Here is a 24,200-nt window from a genome sequence, read left to right on the forward strand (position 1 = left end):
TTGTATTCATCATGAACAGCAAATACAATAATCTATTCTTGATTTGCTGATTACATAGAATTGAACTGAATTTTCAGTACGGAAGTAGGCCATTCATCCCAACTGCTCCATTCTAGTGCTTTTGTTCTCCCAACCCTGTTCACCTCTCCATGTCCACAAATTCCTTTCTCCATCATGTGTGTATCCAGCTGACCAATAAATATATCTTAATCAGGATAGCAAGTTCCATATTCTCACCATTCATTGGGTAAAGATATTTCTCCTGAATTCTCAATTGGATTTATTGGTAACTACTTTATTTTGATGTCCTGCAGTTTTGGTTTCCCCACAAGTGGAAACACCTTTCCTAATAACACTCTATCAAATTCCGTTATAATTTTATAGATCATTATTTGATTACTCCTTCAACCTTCACTTTTCTGGAAAAAAATAGCCTGTTCAGCCCTTCCTGATGGATACAACTTCCCAGTTCTGGCACTGTGCTTGTAAATCAATTTTTGCACCTTTTCCAGTGCTTCAACCGACATTTGTTTTGAAAAATGGAAACTGGGATTGTACACAGTAATTCTCAACGGTTTGGCATGTATGGATGTTTAGAAACAGAGAGCATATATTCTGAGCTTATTCATTGCCTTGAAAAATATACTCGGCAGCTTGTTTATATTTCTGTGAAATCAGACCTGAAGAACTAACAATGATCCAAAGTGCTGCTTAGCTTTTTCCACAACCTGTTAAACTTAACCAACAAAAAGGATATTTTCCACTGAGTGCAAATGAGCAGCAATGAATGCGGTGTCAAGGCGTGAGAAGTGTAAGGTTGTAACTAGGATTGCTAACTTTTGTCAGTTACCAAATGCTACCCCCACTACATTCCCAGCATTGGCCACTGATCATTTTTGTGTCATCCCATTGGCCTGTGAACCAACTCTTCATTATGGAACATAGAACAGTACAGCACAGGAACGGGCCTTTCAGCCTACAATGTTGTGCTGAACGTGGTGCCAAATTAAACTAATCACTCCTGCCTGTCCTTGGTCCATATCCCTCCATTCCTTGCAAATCATGTGCTCATGAAAAAGTCCCTTAAACACCTCTATTATATCTGCCTCCACCACTACCACTGGCAGTGCATTCCAGATTCCTATCACTCTTCCTCACATCTCCTTTTAACTTTCCCCTTCTGACCTTAAATTCCTTCCCCCCTAGTACTAGACACATCAACTCTAGGAAAACAATTCTGACCATCAACCCTATCTATGCATCTCATAATTTTATAGACTTCTTTCAAATATCCCCTCAGTCTCCGCTGCTCCAGAGAGAATAACCTGAGTTTTTCTAGCCTTTCCTTATAACCTCATACCAAGCAGCATCCTGATAAACCTGCTCTGCACCCTCTCCAAAACTCCACATTTTTCATGTAATGATGTGACCAAAACTGAATACAACACTCTGAAGTGTGGCCTAAAGAAAGTCTTATAAAGCTGAAACATGGTACCCTGACTCTTGTCCTCAGTTCCCTGTCCAATAATGGCAAGCATGCCATACACCTTCTGGACTACCCTATCTATCTGTGTGGCCACTTTCGGGGAGCTATGGACTTTAACCCCAAGACCCCTCTATATCATCAATGCTGTTCAGGGTCCTGCCAGTAACTGTATACTTTTCCTTAATGATTGATCCCTCAAAATGTAGCACCTCACACTTACCCGGATTATATGACTGGATGATTCTCAAGTGCCAAACAAAGATTTTTTTTCCCCAAACTCAATATGTTTACAACAAACGATTAAAAATATTGAAGGCTAATTAGTTTCTTTAAATAATCCTTTGATCTTTCTTCTGGAGGTCACTCTCAGTAGGATGGTGAATGTCCTATCAGTAAAACTTGAACCACAACTTCCTGACTCAGAGACAAGACTATGACCATTGAACCAAGCTATGTATACAGCTGTTTGTTTGGCTGTGTTGGGGGTCTAGAGCACGGAGTTGTGCAACACTGAGATTAATGAACAAGGACTGTAGTGCAAATTCAATTTCTGGAGACTCTTGGGTGATTGGAATCACAAAGTACTCGTTTTCTAACCAACCAGTACAACCACTAGAGTTGGAGGTCAGGGATAAGAGGATCTGTCATCGAGCTGCCCCTATTTTGTTCATAGTCTTTTTATCCTTCTTTTCTCTTCTGCCAAATCTTTAATTTACCTTTGATATGCCTCTCAGCTCTTCACATAGCATGCATTCTCTGTCTTACACTGTTTGCTGTCGACATTTGCTGTCAAACAATGAACTTAGGAGCACAATCATCAAATGTTACAAGCAACCGTTAAAACCTAGGTTAATTTTGATTGGTGTATTTCACTCAGATGGACAGACAGACAGACACACACACAAATGCACACACACATACACAAACACACACACATGCACACACAAATACACACACACAAACATGTGCACGCACGTGTACAAACAGACACACAAATGCACACACACACAAACATACACACACGTACACACAAACACACATACACGCACATGCATACACACAGACACACACACACACACACACACGCTAGCAATGAGATTGCCTTTTCCTCTCTGTTTTCGTGAGTTGACTTTTCTAGACTGGATGCTGGATTTGAAGCAATTTGTCACTCTGACCTCCTGGCTCCAGGGCACCATGTTTGCAGATGGATGTTACTAAGGATCACTGCCCTCAGCAGTTTATGACGAGTGCTGAGATCAAGTTTGCAGGTCTGTAATCGTTGGAATGACAAACGTGAATGCATTTAATTGGTCTACTGGACCAGAAAGTCAGCCTTTGTTCAACAATGTCACATCCAATACATAACAGTGAGAAAGAACAAGCCGACAGCCTGGTTCCCATAAATCTTTCTAAAGGATTAAACAACATCAAACAACCCAGTCCTTAATGACTAGTGACATGAACATTTAAAATTTTAATCAGGTTAAGGGGCTGTTTTCATTACTCTCTTTCAAACTCTGCACAAGTTGGGAATTTGGATTTGGTAAAGACGCCGATTCTTGCAAATCCCACTGCATTGTACATTCTGTTAAGAAAGCCACATTTTGTAAAGTATCACTGAATTTACTGTAAATGTCTTCCCACCACCTCCCCTTGATCAACCTAAAAGAACTAAAGTTGTGAGTTGGCCTTTTATGGTAGGAATTCTCCTAGCAAAGCCAATGCATCAAAACAAAAGCACAATGCTTATCCCAGTTTTTTTTTTGTTTTATTCATTCATGGGATGTGAATGTTGCTAGAAAAATCATCAATTATTGCCTGTTCCCAGTTGCCCTTGAGAAGATGGCGGTGAGCTGCCTTCTCGAACCGCTGCTGTCCATCTGGTGCAGGTATGCCCAAAATGTTGTTAGGAGGGTGCTCCAGGAATTTGACTGAATGACAGTGAAGGGTAACAATATTGTTTCACATCAGTGTTCTGTGTGACATGGAGGGGAAGTTGCAGGTGGTAGAGTTATCATGTGTCCGTGCCATTGTGATGGAGATCATTGGTTTTGAAGGTGCTCCCTAAGGCAGGTTGCTGCAGTGCATCTTGTACACAATACACACTGCTGCTGTTGTGTACATTGGTGGAGAGAATGAATGTTTGAAGTGGTGGATGGAGTGGCAATCAAACAAATTGTGCCACACTGGGTAGTGTCGAGCTTCTTACGTGTTGTCGCAACCGCATTTATCCAGGCAATATGAAGGCACACTATGGCTTGTGTTTTGTAGATGGGAGACAAGCTTTAGGGAGTCAGGAGGTGAGTTACCCCTCATTGAATTCCAAGCCTCTGACCTGCACTTGTCATCACAATAGTCATGTGTCTGAATCAGTTAGGATTCTGGCCAATGATAATCTGTAATATGTTGGTAGTGGGTGAATTCAGTAATGGTAATGCTGTTGAAAGTCATGGGGTGATGGTTGGAGACAGTCATCGTCTGGCTCTTGTGTAGCATGAATTTTACTTTTATCAGCCCGAGTTTGAATGTTGTCCAGGTCTCGCTGCCTGTGGACACAGGCAGCTTCCATATCTTTTTGCATAGAGTGACTATTTAGCATACACCATTGTAGTAAAAAGTTTTGTTTTGGTCATAAATCCTGCTGGGAGAGAAGTAGAAAGTTGACAATTGCAGGTGAGAATCTGCTCCAGCAGAGTCCATGGCTTCTCTGAAATAGATATGCCAGGATAAGAAGTTGTCAGACATTCCAGGAGGGTATCAAAAAGGGTTGCTCTGGGCTGAGTGGCATGTAAAAATTTAGTCTCCAACCTGCCCACTTCAGATTTGAACAGATGCAACAGTTGTGTTGACAATCAACCTGCTCGTAGGAAGCACAAAAGTCACTTAATTATAATGATTTAGAATTAACCCACCATTCAACTTAGTACAGCCAGACAGGTTTGGCTTCAGAGACCTTGGCAGCAAAAGGGAACTGAGGGCTGTTAGATCCAGGAAAGAGGTGCTTTAGGTATTAGATCCAGTATTCCTGCTTCATCAAAATTACCACTATTGGACACACACCTTCATTAACCATTATGTTACCCTCATCATTCCTTCCAATTCCATATCCCCAACCCGACCAATCTCCCTTCCATCAATCTTCCTGTTAAGTTGTGTCGACACATGCAGTGCAATGGCCTGAAAGGGAATGCACATTTAAAACAGTCATTTTGAACACAAAATATTAACTCTTACTCCCAGCATGGATGTTGCGAGGTATTCCTGCGCCTTGTTTCTTTTTCAGATACCGCACAGGCTTTGTTATGTGACAAATAATCAAGCATGGGCATTTGCACAAAAAGACACCATCCACTGGATAAACATGGGGCCTCTGGAGGAGACAGGATCAGATCATCTACTTGGCACTTCTGGCTGAACATTGTTGCTTCAACTTTATCTTTTGCACCAATGTGCTAGCTTTTGAAGGTGGCATTGCTCCCAAGCCCTACAATCACCACACTGATCTTTCCAATCTCCCCTCTTACCTCCTCCACCTCTTGACTCCCCTTCTGATTGCCCCATCCATTATCCACTGAGAGAAGAAAGACCCTTCTGATTTACCCCCAGGTCACTCTTGTCCATCTCAAAATCCAGGCTTACCTTCCTCTCACCCTGGTTGGCTGCAGCTAGGAAATGGATGGTCATCAGGTCCTGCCACTAAATTTATTAAGACCTGGGGGAATCTGTTCTTTTGGAATTCCCAGCTTCCTGCAGCTCCCTCCCTGCTTCCAACTGATTTTGCTGCCATTGGCTCCATGACAGATGCTCCGATAGCAGTTCCAATCATGTTTTTTGTCTGCTACCTGCTCACCAATAGCAGTCAAACAGTGTAATTTCAATTACATTTTTCCCAAAACAAATCAAATTGTGCAGGGGTTATAAGGAGGTTTACAACATTACAAAGAATTTGACTTTCTGTAACCATGAATATGTCGGTGCAGACTCGATGGGTGAATGGCCTTTTATGCAATGTATGACTCTATAACTTTAACTACGAATTCTTCCTGGTACAAAGATCAAAGAACTTCTGATTGGGCAAGGTAATCTATGCACCAATGCATAATTTCAACATTGTTGAATCATTGACACAACTCTAGAGCCTGCTTGCCTCTGAATATTTTAAAGGTTTTTCACAAACTTATTCAAAATGCATACAGTTTCTTGGATTCTGCTATATAACAGGTTACATTTTCGTTGTTATTCATTTATGGGGTATGGGAGTCACTTGTTGGGACAGCACTTATTTCCCAGTATGCACAGCCTCTAGCTGATATCATGTGGAGTGAATCGAATTGGCTGAAGACTAGCATGGGTGATGCCGGGGAACTCTGGAGGAGGCAGAGATGGATCAAAACTTCTGGCTGCAGGTTTTTGGAAATGCTTCAACCTTATCTTTTGCACCAATGAGCTGGGATCTCCCATTATTAGGGGTGGGGACATGTGTGGAGCTTCCGTCTCTAGTGAGTTGCTTAATAGGCACCTGTCATTCACAATGGTAAATGGCAGGACTGCAGAGCTTAGATCTGATCCATTGATTGTGGAATCACCCAGCTCTGTCTATCATTTGATGCTTATGCAATTTGACATGTCAAGTAGTCCTGTGTGGTAACTTCACCAGAAGGACACCTCATTTTTCGATAAGCCTAGTGCTGCTCCTGGCACACCTTTTGAACTCTTCATTGAAAATGACTTGCACTTGTAATTACAAGCATTGATCCCAAATCCACACCAAAAACACATCAAGACTTCTTTAGCAGCACCTTCTAAATCTGTGCACTGACCCATGGAAACGTTTACAAGTCAAACACCATTTTGGATTTGGACATAACCCTGCTATATCACTTGGACCTCCCCAATTAACAGTGAGAGCACCTTCGTCACATGTACTGCAGCTGTTCAAGAAGGCAGTTCATAAATATATTGTTAAGGTAGCGAGAGATGGGTAATCAATGCCAGTCTCAGCAACTACAGACATTTTAAATAAAGTAGGTGGATTGTTTACAATAGGCTTGAATTTCCTTCAATGTAGAAGATTTAGGGATGCTGTAAGTAATTCAGGGGTGATATCAGGAAGCCCTTTTCGCTAAAAAGATGACCGAGAATCTCTCCACCTGAAAAACTGTTGACGCTGGATCTCAACTGATAATGTGAAGAGCTGATAAATGTTTGTTAGCCTTGGGGATATGGAACCGTTAGGGCAGGCAGATATTGTTAAATTTCAGCCATGATCTAAACGAATGTAGAAAAAGCGCTAACAGCTGAATGGCCTTCTCCCGTTCTTATATTTGCATAACACCAAAATCAAAACATAATGAAGACACTGCCCTTTAAAATTCAAATTCATAACACTATCTCAATGTAGGAAGCATTGCAAGATCATTAATGTCTGAATTGTCCCAACTACATCCAGGAATAAATTTACAGGTATGTATTATATTCCGAATGTATTGTATATTGGAGTTATGGGGTTCTTATAGGAAATGCTAACCAACTACTGAGTTGAAAGTCACCGGAAGGAAAGCTTTTCTGGGAAGCCCAGGTCATTTGGTACAGACTGGAACAAATAATGCTTCACATTAATGTACGTTATCATTGATGTGCCCTCCTTTATTGCAACATTTGAGAAACAACTGAATTTTTCCCTTTCCTAGTTTCTCTCATAAACTGTTCTGTTTCTTCAATTTAACATGCGTGCTTTCTCTAACTTATAGGGACTGTTACAATTCTCCGCTATCTCATCCAATGACCATTTCTCACTTGAAACTACTCAAAGTGTCAAGTCTTTCAAACATTGAGGCATCTCAGTGGGAGCTGACTCAGCCTTTATCAGCGATAGTAGGAATTGCTGATGCTGGAGTCTGAGATAACAAGATGTGGAGCTGGAGAACAGAGCAGGCCAGGCAGCATCAGAGGAGCAGGAAAGCTGACATTTTGGGTCTGGACCCTTCTTTTCTGAATAAGGGTCCAGACCCAAAAAGCCAGCTTCCCTGCTCCTCTGATGCTGCCTGGCCTGCTCTGTTCCTCCAGCTCTACACCTTGTTATCTCAGCTGTTACCAGTTACTTTCACTGCACAGTTTAAGAGGTGCCCATTAGGATGGAAATCAAGAGCAACATCATTTCTGATATTTTTCTTGATACCCTCCTCCCTAGCCTCCAATCGTAGGCTAGTTTTTCTCCCAAATCCATTCTAGTTGAGCCTCAGTGTTTCATAATTTGCACCCTTTTTGCTCTGATAATTATACATCAACAACCTGGGGACTACCATTGACCAGAAACTGAACTGGTCAAAGGCTGGGAATTTTGCAGCAAGTAATTCACCTCCTGACTCTGTAAAGTCTGTCCATCACCAACAAGAACAAGTCAAGAATGTGCTTGATGAATGCAGCTTCACAACACTCATGAACATCTGTGCCTTTAATCCCGATTAAAGCAATCTGCGTGTTCAACATCCCATCCCTCATTTTAAGCAATTATTTGTGCTACCATCCATGTCCCATGGCTGCAGTGTGTACTATCTACAGGATGCAGTAATTCATCAAGCCTGCTTTAACAGGACCTTTCAAACCAGTGACCTCTATCACCTCAGCTCCTCTGATGCATCCTACTCCTCTGATGCTGCCTGGCCTATTGTGTTCCTCTAGCTCCATACTGTGTTATCTCAGACTCCAGCATCAGCAGTGCTTACTACCTCTGAGTGAGTTATAACCTCCAACTGCAAGTTCCCTTCAAAATCACATACCTCTCTGAAATGAAACAATATTGCTGTCATTGGGTCAAAATGGCGTCTCTACACACCAAGGGCTGCAGACGCTCAAGTAAGTAGCTCAGCAGCACTTTCTCAAAGACATTCAGAGCCAAGGGCTGGTGATCCTCATGTCCCAAGAATGATCATGTTTAAAAGTCTTACATTTACATAACATTGTCAGTGTAGTAACACATTCACAAGGTGCTTTGTGGAGGTAGTTAGTAAGTGAGGTTTTTACCCAACCACATAATGAATTAACAGAATAAACGTCCAAAAGAATGGTCAAAGAGAAAGGTTTTAAGAAATGACTTCAAGGACCAATCTGAGGCAGAGTGACTGAGGGAGGGTTAGAAATTAGGGATGCTCAAATTGGAGGAGCGCACTTATCTCAGATTTGTAGTACTGGAGGAAGTTATAGGTTTAATTAAGCATGGAGAGAACCACAAAACCTAACTGAGTTACTCAAGCTGTATGGATATCATGTGTACATTTGCGTCATATTTCCTCTTCTTACGTGCAAGACCCTTCATGTACTTAAGAAGGAAAGATTCACATTTATATCTTTTCTTGTTGTTATGCAGGCAAACCCCCAATGTCTACAAGATTCTGAGGAATATGATAACTGACCAGTATTCAACTCAAAAATCCTGATAGGCAAAACTATTACTTCGATGTCCTTCCATTAACATGGATGATTCAAGTGTAAGGAATATTTGTGTGAGATAAAACTACAGAGTATTCAAGGTTTACAACAACTGATTAAGTTTGCTGCTTCTAAGCGGCGTCAATTTATTGAGTACAAATGCTAAATACAAAACAACAGCCTTTTATTTCTTCTCAAAGAAAAGGGGACTGGGTTGGTCTGCCCACATGGAGGCAGTAAAATCCAGCCCTATTTCTGCTATTTCTCTTTCCTGTCATTTCATATTCTCTGCTTCCATCTCTAACCTTTTTCCTGTTAAGCCATACATTTGTTCCCTGTAAACTAGTGGCAGCTTGATTCTAAACCAATAAATCCCCATAGCAGTAAGTATGATCAACCAGATATGTTCCACCCTTCAGCTCTTCGGAAAACTCTGCACTCCTCCAGTTATGGTCACTTGTACATCCCCAGAGTTCTTTACTCCACCATTGATGGATGAATCTTTAGCTGCTTAAATCCTAAGCACTGCTGTTCTCCTTTAAGAGATTTCTCTTTGACAAAGCTTGATCAATTCTCTGCAAGGAGTATATGGACAGGAGGAGGTATTTAACCTCTCAGATTAGTTCTATCATTCAGTGGGGTCATGGCTATTCTACAAACTATTTTCACGTACCCACCTTTGCCCACAACTTGAAGTTCCTTCGGACAGCACAGTCAGTCATACAGTCATACAGCACGAAAGCATACAATTTGGTCCAACTCATACATGTCAACTAAATTAGTCCCACTCGCCTGCGTATGGCCCATATCACCATAAACATTTTCTATTCATGTACCTATCCAAATGTTTTTTAAATGTTGTATCTGTACCCACATGCACCACTTCCTTTGGTGGTTCATTCCACATACAAACCACCTTCTGTGTGAAAAGTTTGCTCCTCCGGTCCCTTTTAAACCTTCTCTTCTCACCTTAAAAATGCCTTCTGGTTTTGAAGTCCCCCACTCTGGGAGACAAAACTTTGCTATTCATCTTACTATGCCCCTCATGACTTTATAAACCTCTATAAGATCATCACTCAACCTCCTATGTTCCAGTGAAGAAAATCCAGCCTATCCAGCCTTGCCTTCTAAGTCAAACCCTTCAGTCCCAGCAACATTCTGGTAAATCTTTTCTGAACCCTCTCTAATTTAATAATATCCTTCCTACAGCAGAGAAACCAGAAATGCAAACAGTATTCTAAAAGTGGCCTCAGCAACATCCTGTACAAACTCAACATGATGTCCCAACTCCTATACTTAATGGTCTGAGCTATGAAGGCAAGTGTTAAATGTCTTCCGAACCACCCTTCTACCTCCTTCAAAGGCTACATGTGAAATTTAAAGAAAAATAAGAACTAAATATATTGTGGGGGAATATTTCCTCTGTGTGCTATGTCTCACAACCGTTTATAAACAATCGAGCATCAATATGTCCAGAGGCTGAGAAGGTGCTATAGAAATGCATGTTCTTTCTTTCTGGGAGTGATGAATAATGTTGGCACCCATCCAAAAGATTCAACCAGTGAGAAAAGCTGTCATTTTATGAAAGGAATACTTTGGAAAGTTTCATATTTCACGCAAAGCTGTTGAATGTTCTTCCAAAAAGAATGCAAATCTCCTTTTAACGCAGTGCTTGTTTAGTCATTCTATACATGGTTTGTCTGCAGAAGTCCAATGTTGCTTTGTGACACTGTGCAGAACCCTGATATAAATATTTTAAGGAAGTGTTTAACAGATGAATTCACTCTCTCCCTCTGCCTGCTGTTTTACCAATACTGACTTCCATGTAAATGACCCTTTGATGTCATAAAATATCCCTCAAGCATTTCACAGAAGTGTTAAAAGGCAAAATTTGACACCAGACCATCTATGAAACTGTCAGGACAAGTGACCAAAAAGTCAGTCAAAGCTGTAGGTTTTAAGCAGTGGTTGGAAGGAAGAGTGAGAGAGGTAGAGAGGTGGAGAAGTTTAGGCAGGGAACGCCAAGAGCTTAATATCGAAGCAGCTGAAAGCATGGTCACCAATAGTCATGTGATGAAACTTTGGGATCTCAAGAAGGCCAAAATTAGAGGAGCGCAGTGATTTCAGAGTTATATAGAGCTAGAAGAAGCTGCACCAACTGAAAGGGTACGAGACCATAATAAATTTGAAAGCAAAGTTGAGAAATTTTGAAATTGAGATTGCTGGGCCAGGAGGCAGTTTAGATCCTTAAGCAGAGGGAGAGGTGTCGGGTGAACAAGATATGGCATGGTAATAAAAGCTGGAGGACATTGAAGGTCTGAAATAAAAGAAAAATTCTGGAGAATCTCACCTAACATCTGTAGAATGAAGATCTTGAGTCTGATATGATTCTTCTTTAGAATAGGATTTGGAATGGGTCAGGCTACAGAGAGCAGAATTCTGGAGAAGTGCAAGTTTATGGAGGGTGCAAGATAGAAAGCTGACAAAAAATATTAGCTGCTTACAAAATCAGGTTAGTGCCTTAGATAATATAGTCAATAGAATAAACGTCATACAGATACGCCCAGTGTTAGCCCACCATAAATGAGACTATAATTTATATTCTACATTGCCCTAGTTACCTTGTTGGGTAATGATTCATACACTTTTCCTTCAAATAAAAATCATTACAGCTTTATGATAATTAAAGAAAATCTTCAATGCAGGAACATATTGAAATCTATCAACAAAAGAACTAGGCTTGCATTTATATAGCACCTTTAGAATAGCCAACTATCCGAGGACATTTCACTGAACAGCTAACCAGACACACTAAATATTTTAACGAAAACAAGCCAGCTCGGCGAACAAGTCAACGACCTCACCCACAACCCAAGCTACAAATCTTTGCTAAAACCTTAAATACTAGATAGGAAGTTATGGAATCAAATGTTAAGTTTGTGAGATGAAATGCTTGATGCAAGAGTTGTAAAGAGAAGCAAAATTAGAGAATCAAAGAAGCAAATAAGTAAGAACATGAAGAATTTCAGACTTTAAGACCAAAGGTATGGCTGCTACTGGTGAAGTTAAGGGATTCAAAATGCATAGGGAGCCAGAATTGGAGGAGTGCAGAGGCCACTAAAGGTTATAGGACTAGAAGAGTTTGCAGAGGCAGAAATTGGTGAAGACACAGAGGGGCTTTGTAAAGAGAATCTGAGCCATTTACAAATCCTAGAGTCACACAGCACAGGGGAGGCCATTTGTTCCATCATGATCTGTGCTGGTTCTTTGAAAAAAAATTTTAATTACTCCCACTCTCCTGGTCTTCTCTGATAACTGGCCAGCATTTCCTGGTCAAATCTCTCTCCAATTCTCTTTGAAGGTTCCTATTAAATTTTCTTGCATTGGACTTCCAGGCAGCACACAAAAGGTCACAATAACTCACTACATAAAATAAACTGTCCACATTTCCATCTTTGCAAATTCTCTCAAATCTGTGTCCTCTAGTTATGAAACCCCCTGCTGTTGTATATATGCCTTTAACAAAGTTCATCTTCAAAGACTCCACATACTGTTTATGCACAGAGCAGCAACACTGCTTGCCAATTAGTCAGATGCGGGTGTACACAGAGAAATCAGTCAGTTTGCTGTAATGACTATTTCATAACTTACAAAGTATTTTACTGTTTTAAGTAAACTAAGTCATGGAGTTAATCAACCCCTGATGAGTAACCAATCATTAGACTATTATCATTGACAATGACATCAAGGCATACAGCACCGAAACCAGTTCTGTCCAACCAGTTCATGTCGAACTGAATCTCAAACGAAACTAGTCCCATCTGCCTGCTCCTTGCTCGTATCCCTCCAAGTCTTTCCTATTCATGGTCTTATCTAAGTATCTTTTAAACGTTGTAACTGTGCTCGCATCCATGACTTCCTCAGGAAGTTCATTCCTCAAGCAAACTACCCTTCGTGTAAAAAATTTTCTTATTGTGTCTTTTTTAAACCTCTCTCCTCTCACCTTAAAAATATAGCCCCCTAGTCTTGAAACCCCCCATCCTAGGGAAAAGACACCCACTGTGAACCCTAATTATGCCCCTCACGATTTTATAAATCTGTATAAGAACACCTCTCGACCTCTTATGCTCCAGTGAAATAAGTCCCAGCCTATCCAGGTTTTTTTTATAACTCTAACCTTCCATACCTGGCAACATCCTGCAGAATCTCTTCTGAGCCCTCTCTAGCTTAATAATATCCTTCATACACATTAAACTGCAGTGGAAAGCATCATGCTGATGAGACCTATCTTGCTTGAAGAGTACATTGCTTGAACAGTCAACATGCAAGTTAATCTACAGGTCAAACACATGGTTAACAGTCTTATATAGTACTGAAGTGCATGAGACAACCCTTGATAAGATTTTCTGATGAAGGGTCTAGGCCCGAAACGTCAGCTTTTGTGCTCCTGAGATGCTGCTTGGCCTGCTGTGTTCATCCAGCTTCACACTTTGTTATCTTGGATTCTCCAGCATCTGCAGTTCCTTTTATCTTTGATATCTTTGTTTGTTACAGCATCAGTGAGTGAAAAACCAAATTTACTGGTAAGCAGACATATTATTACTAAGATCCCAGGTTAACTCATTTGAAAAAGGCATGTGAATAGTGTGTGTGTTGAATTGATAGCCAGCAAGTAAAGATCAAAAGCATATTAGGATGGCCACAAAAGACCCTTGTTTAAACTGGTACACAGCAGATCTTCTAACAAAACTCCAATTTTTCAAATAGTTTCAAGAGCAATGATTTCTATATATTTATTACACCTATGAAGATAATGTAATTATTAAGGTTTGCTTAACAATTGGGAATGAAGATGTACATAGGCATAGCATATCAAGATTTTCAGCCAAAGAGCTGAATGACTCCCACATACACAGATCATATTATAAAACCAATTCAGAGTTAGAATACACTACTATATTCATTGTCTAGAATTCATCTCATTTCAACGGAAGCCAACAGAGTTCATAGACCACTCTGTAAGTACAAGCAGAGAAAGTCTTCATTGTGGTTTTGAATAGAGAGTCAGCAAACAAAGTTGTTGAGTTGTTGATTCCATCCATTCTCATGGAAACTTTCCAGATGGGTTTTTAGAAGAACAGGGATTTATAGCACTGTGACAGCTGTAACAGGTTGGATGTAAGTATGAAGAATCATTATGGGTCAAAGAAACTTACAGGTTCGAAATGAAACTCGACAGTGTTTGATACAACATGTCAACACACAGTCACAGGGAAAATATGACTTTCTGCTTGCACCAAGGAAATGCCCAGCTTTTGATCAATTTTGCAAAGTATTGGTAGTCAAAGTCACTGGCAGAACAAAGACTGATACAGCTACCATGAGTGACAAATAAAGCCCATCTATCCTGTCAAAGGAATATACATGAAGCGATCACCAGATCAGAAAATGACAATGTATGTGACGAAGAGAGATAATAAAGTGTGGAGTTGGATGAACACAACAGGCCAAGCAACATTTTAGGAGCACAACGTATGTGATGAATATGTGTTTCTCGCTGTCAATCTCATGTGAAACTTCAATGCCATCACATCGTCTGAAGTTTTTGCAAAACTAAAATTAAACTAATCTGTCCTAGTGATTATTTGATAATGGTTAGGGTTGGCACAGGGGTAAGTGCCAATATACTACTCCTGTGAGTTCTAAAGTGGCATATATGCAGACACATGGGAAGTCATTACAAATCAAAAAACGTAAACAGAACACATACAGCTGCTAATAATACCATGTTCAGGATCATTGGTACTGGACAGCAAACACAATGAATCAGCCTTGACATTTTAGATCTTTTTATTTGTAGATACTGCTGGACTTGCCATTGCAGATATACTGGCATGTCATAACCTTTCACCAGTCAAAATCCATAGAATGATTCAGACTTTTCAACAACTGCTGAAACAAATACAAATTAAAAACAGAACACATTGGAGCTAAAAAAAAACTCAGCTCACTGATGAGGAGACGGAAAAATAAATCCCAAGAGAAAAAGGCTCAACCACCAGCTGAGGATAAATCCAGACTTGCTCTCTGAGGTGATGAAATCTTTGGGGAATTCCTCACAAAGATGAATGAAGAACCAAAATAGTTAGAAAGGAAGCAGGATGAACTACAAGCACTGTATTGTCAATCCAATGAAAATATTTCCAATTTACCAAAAGATCTAGAGCAACTCACATGTAAAACCAATCAGTTAGCAAGGTGATAGCATAATGCAAAGTCACTGGACTATTAATCTAGAACAAAAACAGAAGTTGCTGGAAAAGCTCAGCAGGTCTGGCAGTATCTGTGAAGGAAAAATCAGAGTTAACGTTTCTGGTCCTGTGACCCTTCCTATCAGAGGTAACGTTTTGAGTCTGGTGACCCTTCCTGCATCTGCAGTTCTCTTGATTTTTATTAATCTGGAGCCCCAGGGATATGGAATAAAACAAGACCACGGAAGATGGTGAAATGTGAATTCAACAAAATCTGTAATAAAAGGATAGTCTACAGGCAATCATGCAACCATTGTCAGTTGTCTTTAAAAAACACATGGTACATTAATGCTGTTTAGAGAAGAAAATCAGCTTTTTTTTCTGTTCTGGTCTACTCGTTACTCTAGACCTATAGCAATGTGGTTGACTAATAATTGTCTTCTGAAAATGCTTAGCAAGTCATTCAGTTCATGGCAATTTGGAGAAGCAACAAATGCTGATATTTCCAGCTAAGCACACAATCTCATGAAAAAAAAAGACTCAGCAGGAGCAGCTCTGGAAACATTGGCTTGAACTGAAAGTTGTGTTGGAAATTATTACAAGCCTACAAAAAGAGGTGGAGATGCACAGCAACAAGGAGCTGCTGTCACTCATGAGACAGTCCTTTCAGAAATTTTTGATGCTCTGCTGAAAGGACCCAAGCAAGATACAGAGGAAACCAAACAACTACTGATGTCGCAAGTTGAAGTGATTCAGGCTTTCAATGAAAAGAAAAAGGGCAAGAATTGAAGCAGTTGGAAAATTATTAGCAGTTATGAAGAAGAAAATATACTGGACTAACTGAAGACAAAAATGTTGGTCGGGAGATAATAGACAGTAAAACCAGAAACTTCAAAATGAGCTAGAAGCTCTGAAGAACAAAACAGTGACTCTCGAGAAAATTTGAACCACTTGAGTAGCCTATGGAATTAGATTACTAATCGCTAACCTGGTACAAAACATGGCTGTAGTGCAAGAGGATAAGCAAATATTGGAACAACAACTGCAGTCCATGGGACAGGTATCACTGACAATGGAAATCAACAACACTTCCAGACAATGTTAGTATAAAGAGATCAGGATGTATCAGCAAAATTACCTGTGTGTTTTCAGAACCTCTTGGGCTCAGCTGTTATCACAAATAGTTGAATTTTCTTTTGGACAGAAGGGGGATGCTATATGCATATTTTGCCTTTAAGACCATTTATCTTCAGGGACACCAAATACCATGTGCATACAATGCTACCACTTTAACTGTCTGCCAGTTGGTCTGCTATGGGTTTGCAGGCTGCACATAGGGAAAAAAACAGCTTGTTTGCTGTAATGCTTGCTTCATGCTTTTTATTGTGTTTTATTATTATGGAGAATGAGCTAACCCACAGTTAAGAAATCCCTGATGAACCAATGTGTTTTAGACCACTATTACCATAATGACACAGGCCACCAGAAACAATTTCTACTTATTTACTCAATAAAAACCCTTCAAAATTTTGAATGCCTCTATAAAATCTCCCCTTGACCTTCGCTGTTCCCAAAGAGCTGAACAGCTAGGCACTTGCATTAAAACGAAAATATCCTGTGAGAATATTATGAATAGTTCTAGTATGTCTCATATTTAGGTGCTGAGCTGTTTTTTATTGCAGGGTTTGGCATTTTCTGAGAATTTAAATTAAATATAAGCCTCTTTTGTTCCTTAACATTAAGAATGACAATCTTGTGTGGAACTTCTAGTGCTTAGTACAATGAAAGGCATACCTGATTGGTTTATAAATTATAAATCCAGTGACTCTCCATGGCTTATGGAATTGCTTTATCATACAGTGGAATGCAATTGAAAAAAAATGCTCTCTCAAAATTCAGCCAAAGTGAAGATGTTGTAGAGTTCAAGTGAAGCTTTTCTCACACCGAAGTGCATGAAATAGGTTTGAAAAATAGTGACAGTAATTTTTGTTATCATTCAGCACATTGCGGAATGGGCAATGCTGGTTAACCATTAATGCTGGTCATCTGGGAGTTACATTTCTCCAGACACAAGAAAAGGTGTTGCCCCATCTTTGAAAGGTTAAGAGAAAAGGGGAAGTGGCCAAAGGCTTGTGCACAGCAGGGCAACAGAGTAAATCGTAACGCTGGAGATAAAACAAACATTGCAAACTAATACTGCAAACCATTATTTGCAACAAGCTCCAGGGCAGTTTTATTTAAAAACTGAGCCTTCAGTTTCACTGATAGTTGGTCCGAGTGGTAGATCATTGCTCAGGACAGTAACCAAAACTTACCGAATAATTAATTAACTTCAATGTAAAGTCTGAGATCACTCTTTGGATGGTTATCATTTACTGCTACGCTGTTAGCTATTATTATTAGCTGTCTTTCAAAGAATGCATTATTGGAATACTGGGAGTGCCAAGTTTTGAAGAAGCTACCACTAGAAATTCTGGTAACTTGGGAATTCCAGTTAATGGAGTGCTGGATAACACAATTACTGTATATGAAATTGGATGGGCTAGTGGTCTTTTTAACCTGGAATGGTTAAATGTATGTCCAGAATGGACAATGTGTGTGCGCAGACATAGGCTGTACAGTACATTTCCTCAGCCACACCTCACTGCCTGGTCCTCTCCAACCACACCGCTGCCTGGGGAGGGGCCGAGAGGCTGTTGCTGGGGCTGGAGCCAGGTCTGCTGCTGCTATGCCTGTTCTTGCCCCCACCTGCTGCCCCCCTTCGCCACTGCTGTCAGAGGAAGAATGAGCTAACCTCCTCATCCAGACTCCAAAATGGACCACCAGCACAAGCACAAACAGGGCCAGGGAAGTCAACTGACTGTGACACTGCATTCCTTGTTAGTGCCGTCTACAATAAACATGCCTTTTTTTTACCTCCGTGCATTTGTGAATCTGAAATCTTCCAGAACATTTAACTTCATCAATACATCACACAACACAACTAGAAAACTATCCTTTGCTGCATTAAAGATCCTGTCGTATGCTTCCTCAACCATCCACATTCCATATTGTTCAACCACAGGAAATACAAATAGCAATAGTTTCCATTTACACAGCACCATTCATGTTGTAAAATATTTCAAGGCATTCTTGAAAAACATCAACACGAAGCCACATATTACAGGCACAGCGACAAACGGTGGGAAATTATAAACCACTGGATATGCAAAGAAATCAGAATGCAGAATGCTCAATTTTGCTTGATGAGTCCAATATGCTTTCTCACAACAGAAAGCTCTCACACTTCCAAGAATTAACTGCAAGGGCAGCAGGTTAGAAAGGTGATGTAATTAATCCAACTAGGTGTGAGCGAAGCCAGGCCACTAATGGGCATTGGGACATTGTGTAGGAATGGACTTTGGATGTGTGAATTCATTGGAATGTGTCGTTGGGACAGCCAGCGAGAGAAACTGGAGCATATTTTTTGGTTTTTGGCATTTCAATTAAGCTCACTTCCTCTCTCTTTCCCCATAGCCCTGCAAATTTTACCTGTTCATGTTTTCAAGAACTTTTGAAAGTTACTATTTCAGGCAGCACATCACGGATTGTTGAATCTCAGTTTGTGAAAAATCATTTTTTTGTCGCCTTTTCATTTTCACTCTTCTTGTTTGGATAGATTGCTGTAAGCCTCTGGTTACTGACCCCCTGCCAGTGGAGATAGTTTGTTACCCAGTACTTAGACAAGGGACCTGTCTATCACAGGGATTGATTCAGCAAGTTAGGTAAGTACAGGAGGAAGAAATGATAGAAGGATATGTTCTTGGAGTAGATGAACGGAAGTACTGTGGGAGGAAGCTCTTGTGGGGCATAGAACACCAGACTAATTGAGCTGAATGGTCCAGTTTGGATGTGTAGGATCAGTAAAAGTAAGAATAAAGTCACCACAGAACCATACTGTCATTTGGGAGAGAGATGACTAGTTGTGGATTAATGTTGGGTCACCACCCCTCATGCAAGAAGACAGGCAGAGAAGGAGGATCCTTTGTGGTAACCTCAGCCAGTATAGGAATTGAACCCACACAGTTCCTGTTACTTTACATTACAATCCAGCCATCTGGCCAACTGAGCTAACTGACACCCCCCCACCCAATTCCAAGTAAACGGACACCTCTTGGTCAGTGACACAGACTCCTGCTCTGAAGGCTCAAGCCCATGTACGTGCCTAGATGACCGTGGAAATATTCACAAAACGTCAAATACTAACATTTTCTGTTGCAGATACACTACTATGAAGGAATTACCATTGAACGAAATTGATTATTTTGATGTCAGTAGTGAAAGCATTGTTGCAACGGCTCCCTCTAGTGATAACCTCCGGCAGAAAGTCCTCTGATCAATGGTCACATTAATACAACAACAATAACTTGCTTTTGTAAAACACCTTAATGTAGCAAAATCTCTGAAGGTGCTTCAAAATAACTACCAGAAACAGACACAATTTTGCAGTTGAGCCCCATGAGCAAATATTAAGGGAAAAAAGCTTGACAAAGGGCTAAGTTTTAATATAAGATAACAAGGTGTAGAGCTGGATGAACACAGCAGGCCAAGCAGCATCAGAGGAGCAGGTAGGTTTTAATAGTTGTAAAAGGGTGAATAGAGAGAGGTAGTGAGGTAAAGGGAAGGAAATCCTGGTAGCTGAAAACATAGCTGCCAGTGGAAGAACTATTAAAATCAGGGAATGCATAAGAGGACAAAATTGGTGGAGCTCAGACATCGCTTGTAGGGTTTGAAAAGATTGCAGAGATAGACAGGAACGGGTATGGCCCTGCAGGAATATGAGAATAAAGGTGGGCATTTTAAAATCAAGTTGTTGATTGACCAAGTTGGGCAATGAAGGTCAGTGAGCCCATGAGGGACACAGGAAGTTAAACACTCATGTTAACCCAGTAAAACTCCACTTCTTCCATTAATTTGCTTCAACCTACCATTATCCCCTGTCCTAAGATCAGACTATTGCCCTACACTCGTGGTTTTAGTCGTCATCTTGGTGTCTCAGTTGTAACACAACTTGCACAGTACTTGTAGGACGTCTGTCATTCCTGATGTCGAAAAATTGCTGGTAAAGGAAATGGAGTGAGAATCACAAAAATCGAGGTTACAAATTAAAACTTTTTATCGGCACTATCCATTACTCTGGTTGCTCTCTACAAGATCTGCTTGTAGGCAAAATAGAAAGAAAGAACTTGCAATTTATATAGTCTTTTTCATGGCTTCAAAATGTCCCGAAGTGCTTTACAGCCACTTAAGATTTTTTTGAAATGCAGTCACTATTGAAACATAAGAAACACTCCAGCAGTGTACTGTATACGGAGTAAACACCCACAAACATCAATGTGATGTGATCAATCTGTTTATTTCCTTCACAGCTGAAAAATAAATACTGGTTCAGGACACCAGGGAGAAGATCTGGAAATAATAGCCATTAGATCCTACATAAACAACTAAAAGGACAGACCAGGCCTTGGTTTAACATCAGATCCGAAAGCTGGCTCTTCCAACAGTGCAGCGCTCCTTCAGCACTAAGTGTGTCAGGCTGGATGTGGAACTTGAGCCTACATCCCAGAGATGTGACATTGCTAGCCACTAACCTGCTGAGATGGGCTTAAATCCAGGAAAAATAGCAAGGCCATCACTCATATGACTGTGGCTTACAATTCAGAGAAATGTGTAGTAGGAATTTTTTATGTAAGAGGAACATGCTTTTCTTAAAAAAGATACCAAATTCCAATTGTTATTTTAGCAGGGAGAAAGACAAACATTTTGGCTGCGAAATCATAGCTTCTGCAGAAAAGGGAAAGTAAGTGAAGAAACACAATGTGAAAGGCAAGCATCCTCAAAGACTTTCAAGACAGATAATGCAAAATATATACTGCAGGCTCTAATGAAGCATACATTAATATTCATAGGATTGCTAGTGATTCACAGATGCTTAATTGTTCCAGACTTTGAATTTTACAGGCACTGGTTTATGAGTGTATTCAATGGAAAGTTCTTAGCTACGGAGTGTGAGTTGTGAATAGAAAACATCTGTTTTAACAGTGCACAGCACAAAGGTTAGGAGAATAGCCACAGGTCCCCTGCCTGATTATTCAGGATGTACCAAGTATCTTTGCTTCTGCTTTTTGGCAAGTTCCAGAAGGCTGAGCTCTAATGAAGCACAGACTCACTTTTCCCCTCTTGTTAGCCAACAAGAAACTGACATAATATTAAGATTATATTTTTAAAAAGCTTCACGTGTTACAAGTCTGCCTCAGAAGGCAGACAAGTCTTCAATTTTGCATCTTCGAGAGTGCTTCACCACTGCAATGGGAGTGCAGCTGAGAATATGGACCTCAAGTCTCTAGAGTGCGAGGCTCGCACCAATGGGGTTTAGACCCAGAGGTGAGAGGGCTGCTACTAAGTCACCACCAACAACATGATGGCTCAGCGGTTAGCACTGCTCCCTCACAGCGTCAGGCACCTGGGTTCAATTCCACCCTCAGGCTACTGTCTGTGTGGAGTTTGCACCTTCTCCCTGTGTCTATGTGCGTTTCCTCTGGGTGCTCCGGTTTCCTCCCACAGTCCAAAGATATTGCAGGCTAGGTGGATTGGCCATGCTAAGTTGCCTGTAGTGTTCAGGGATGTGTAGATTAGCTGGGATATAGGATGATGGGTCTGGTTGGGATGCTCTGAGGGTCGGTGTGGAAGGGCCTGTTTCCACACTGTGGGGATTCTCTGATCTCTGATAGTGTGACAGAACTCGATATGTGTTGCATCTCGATGTAGGGTACACAACAGGCCTACTTGGCAGTGTGTTAGCAGTCAATTCACAAAGGCATAAATTAAAAGAAATGTTTAATGTTTAGGCCTCCTGCCAAGAAAAGGCTTAAGCAGCAAATAGGAGTGTTGAATATGCTAATTAGCAACCACTAAAAGAACCTGTGTGAAATTTGATGCCGTGACCCAACTTAACTCTCAATCCAGCATCTGCAGTACTTTGCTCCTAATTTAAGATCCTTCATTGGTCCTGTGGATGTCCACTAGAGACAGATATTTCATTTTAGCTCCTTCCTGTGGTGCCAGGAGGAGTAACATTTTGTTTCCTGCATTGTTTCATCATTCAGGTCATTCTCTGCAGTTAATGTTCTCAGAAAGAAAGACATGCCAAAATGCTTTACAGCATTAAGTCACTGTTGCAATGGTGGAAATGCAGAAGCCAATTTGCACACAGGAAGCTCATATAAAAGCAACGAAATAATGACCAGGTACCTAACTGTTTTATTTATAAAGATTTAGAGATAAATATTACTCAATGAAGAACTCTCTTTTTCCAATAGTGAAGTGACATGGAATTGTCCCCCTAGCTTGTGAAGGACGGCAGAGTCTCAGATTAAGTTTTCATCAGAAAAGTGGCACCTCCAACTGTGCGGCACTCTCTAAACACTGCACAATCATTTTAAACTTGAGTTTTGTTCTTAGTATTAGGTGATGGGGGGGGGCGACATAAGAAGAAATATTATTGTGCGGTGAGTTGTTAAGATCTGGGATGCAGTGCTGGAAAGAGTGGTGAAGACAGATCAAATTGCAGTTTTCAAAGGGAAATCAGATAAATACCTGAAGAGAAAAGAAAAGCAAGGCTACATGAAAGGGACTAACTAACGTGCTGTTGTGGAAAGTTGCTGGAAATATGATGAGTTGAATGGCCTCATTTGGTGGCATTTTCCAGAATGGGAAATGAATGCACAATGTTCTAGCTCAGGCGTGAGAGTGTAAATGATCAAGGGAGAGCTATGCACGAATTAGCTGTTGTTTTTCCCAAATTCAGACACGGAACACATTTTATTAGCTCTCAAGTTCTTCAGGATGTCTCAATATCATGGAATGATTATAGAAATGCAAGTGCTGCTTTTTTTTCAGCTTGGCAAACTGAGCAAACAGGCCATGTTCTGCCTGTACCACCATCTAGTGGCAGGAGACACACATCATTCCCTTAAAATTATTGGCAACAGGCTAAGGCCATTTGGGCAGACTGCATCATGTTGCTGTTCACACCGTACATGAGTTTCCACCTACCCCAATTCATCCAAACCAATCAGTACAGCCTTCTGTAGAGGGTGCTGATATTGTGAGAAGTAAGGATTTAACTACCCAGGATTTGTATTCTCAATGTCGAGATGTCAAAGGGTGTGCAGCCGATGGAGATTACAGAAAGAAAACCAATCACTTCATGATGGGTCTTCACATCTACTGACAAGACAATTCTAGCAGTTTTATTCCAGCTTCTCACAGGTAGCTACAATTAAAATTTGCCAAGATAGAATAATTCTGTGAAGGTAGATCTTGAACTGAAGGATTAAAAGGATGTTGATAGTTATGCAAATGTTCACTGTGCTGGTGATCACCTGGTACCGTGGCTGGAAGCCCCAATATTGAGAGGTTCAATGGGTAACACTCTTCCCTCTCAATCACTAAATTATGTGTCAAGTCCACAGCATGCAGTCTGGCCTGCTACACTTAATGCAGGACAGAGGAAATGTTGTATTGCTTGAAGCCCTGTCTTTTGTATAACACATTAAACTAAGCCCCTGCTTGTTGGGTGACATGTTGGCTCTTTAGGTTAACACTGCTGCCTCAGAGTGTCAGGGACCCGGGTTCAATTCCAGCCCTGTGTGGAGTCTGCATGTTCTTCTCATGCATGTGTGGGTTTGCTCTGGTTTCCTCCCACAGTCCAAAGATGTGCGGGTTGGGTGGATTGGCCATGCTAAATTGCCCATAGTGTCTAGGAATTGCAGGCCATGTGGATTAGTGATGGGAAAAGCAGAGTTACATGGATAGGGTAGGGAGGTGGGTCTGAATGCTCTTTGGAGGGTTGGTATGGACTTGATGGTACAAATGGCCTGTTTCTACACTGTGGGGATTCTACGTCATAAATGTAGATATAAAAGATCCCAGAACACTACTAAGAGCAGGAGTGCTCTCCCAAGAGCCTTTGACCAATATTTATCCCTCAAGCA

General features: G+C 40.8%; 1 protein-coding gene across 6 annotated transcripts in view; it reads right to left on the bottom strand.

Moving 5' to 3' along the window:
* trpm3 (transient receptor potential cation channel, subfamily M, member 3) overlaps window positions 1–24,200 on the bottom strand; it is a 447,170-nt gene that overhangs the window by 147,396 nt on the left and 275,574 nt on the right. The gene's annotated exons all lie outside the window — the stretch shown is intronic.

Source organism: Stegostoma tigrinum, chromosome 3 (assembly GCF_030684315.1).
Source record: "Stegostoma tigrinum isolate sSteTig4 chromosome 3, sSteTig4.hap1, whole genome shotgun sequence".
NCBI lineage: Eukaryota > Metazoa > Chordata > Chondrichthyes > Orectolobiformes > Stegostomatidae > Stegostoma > Stegostoma tigrinum.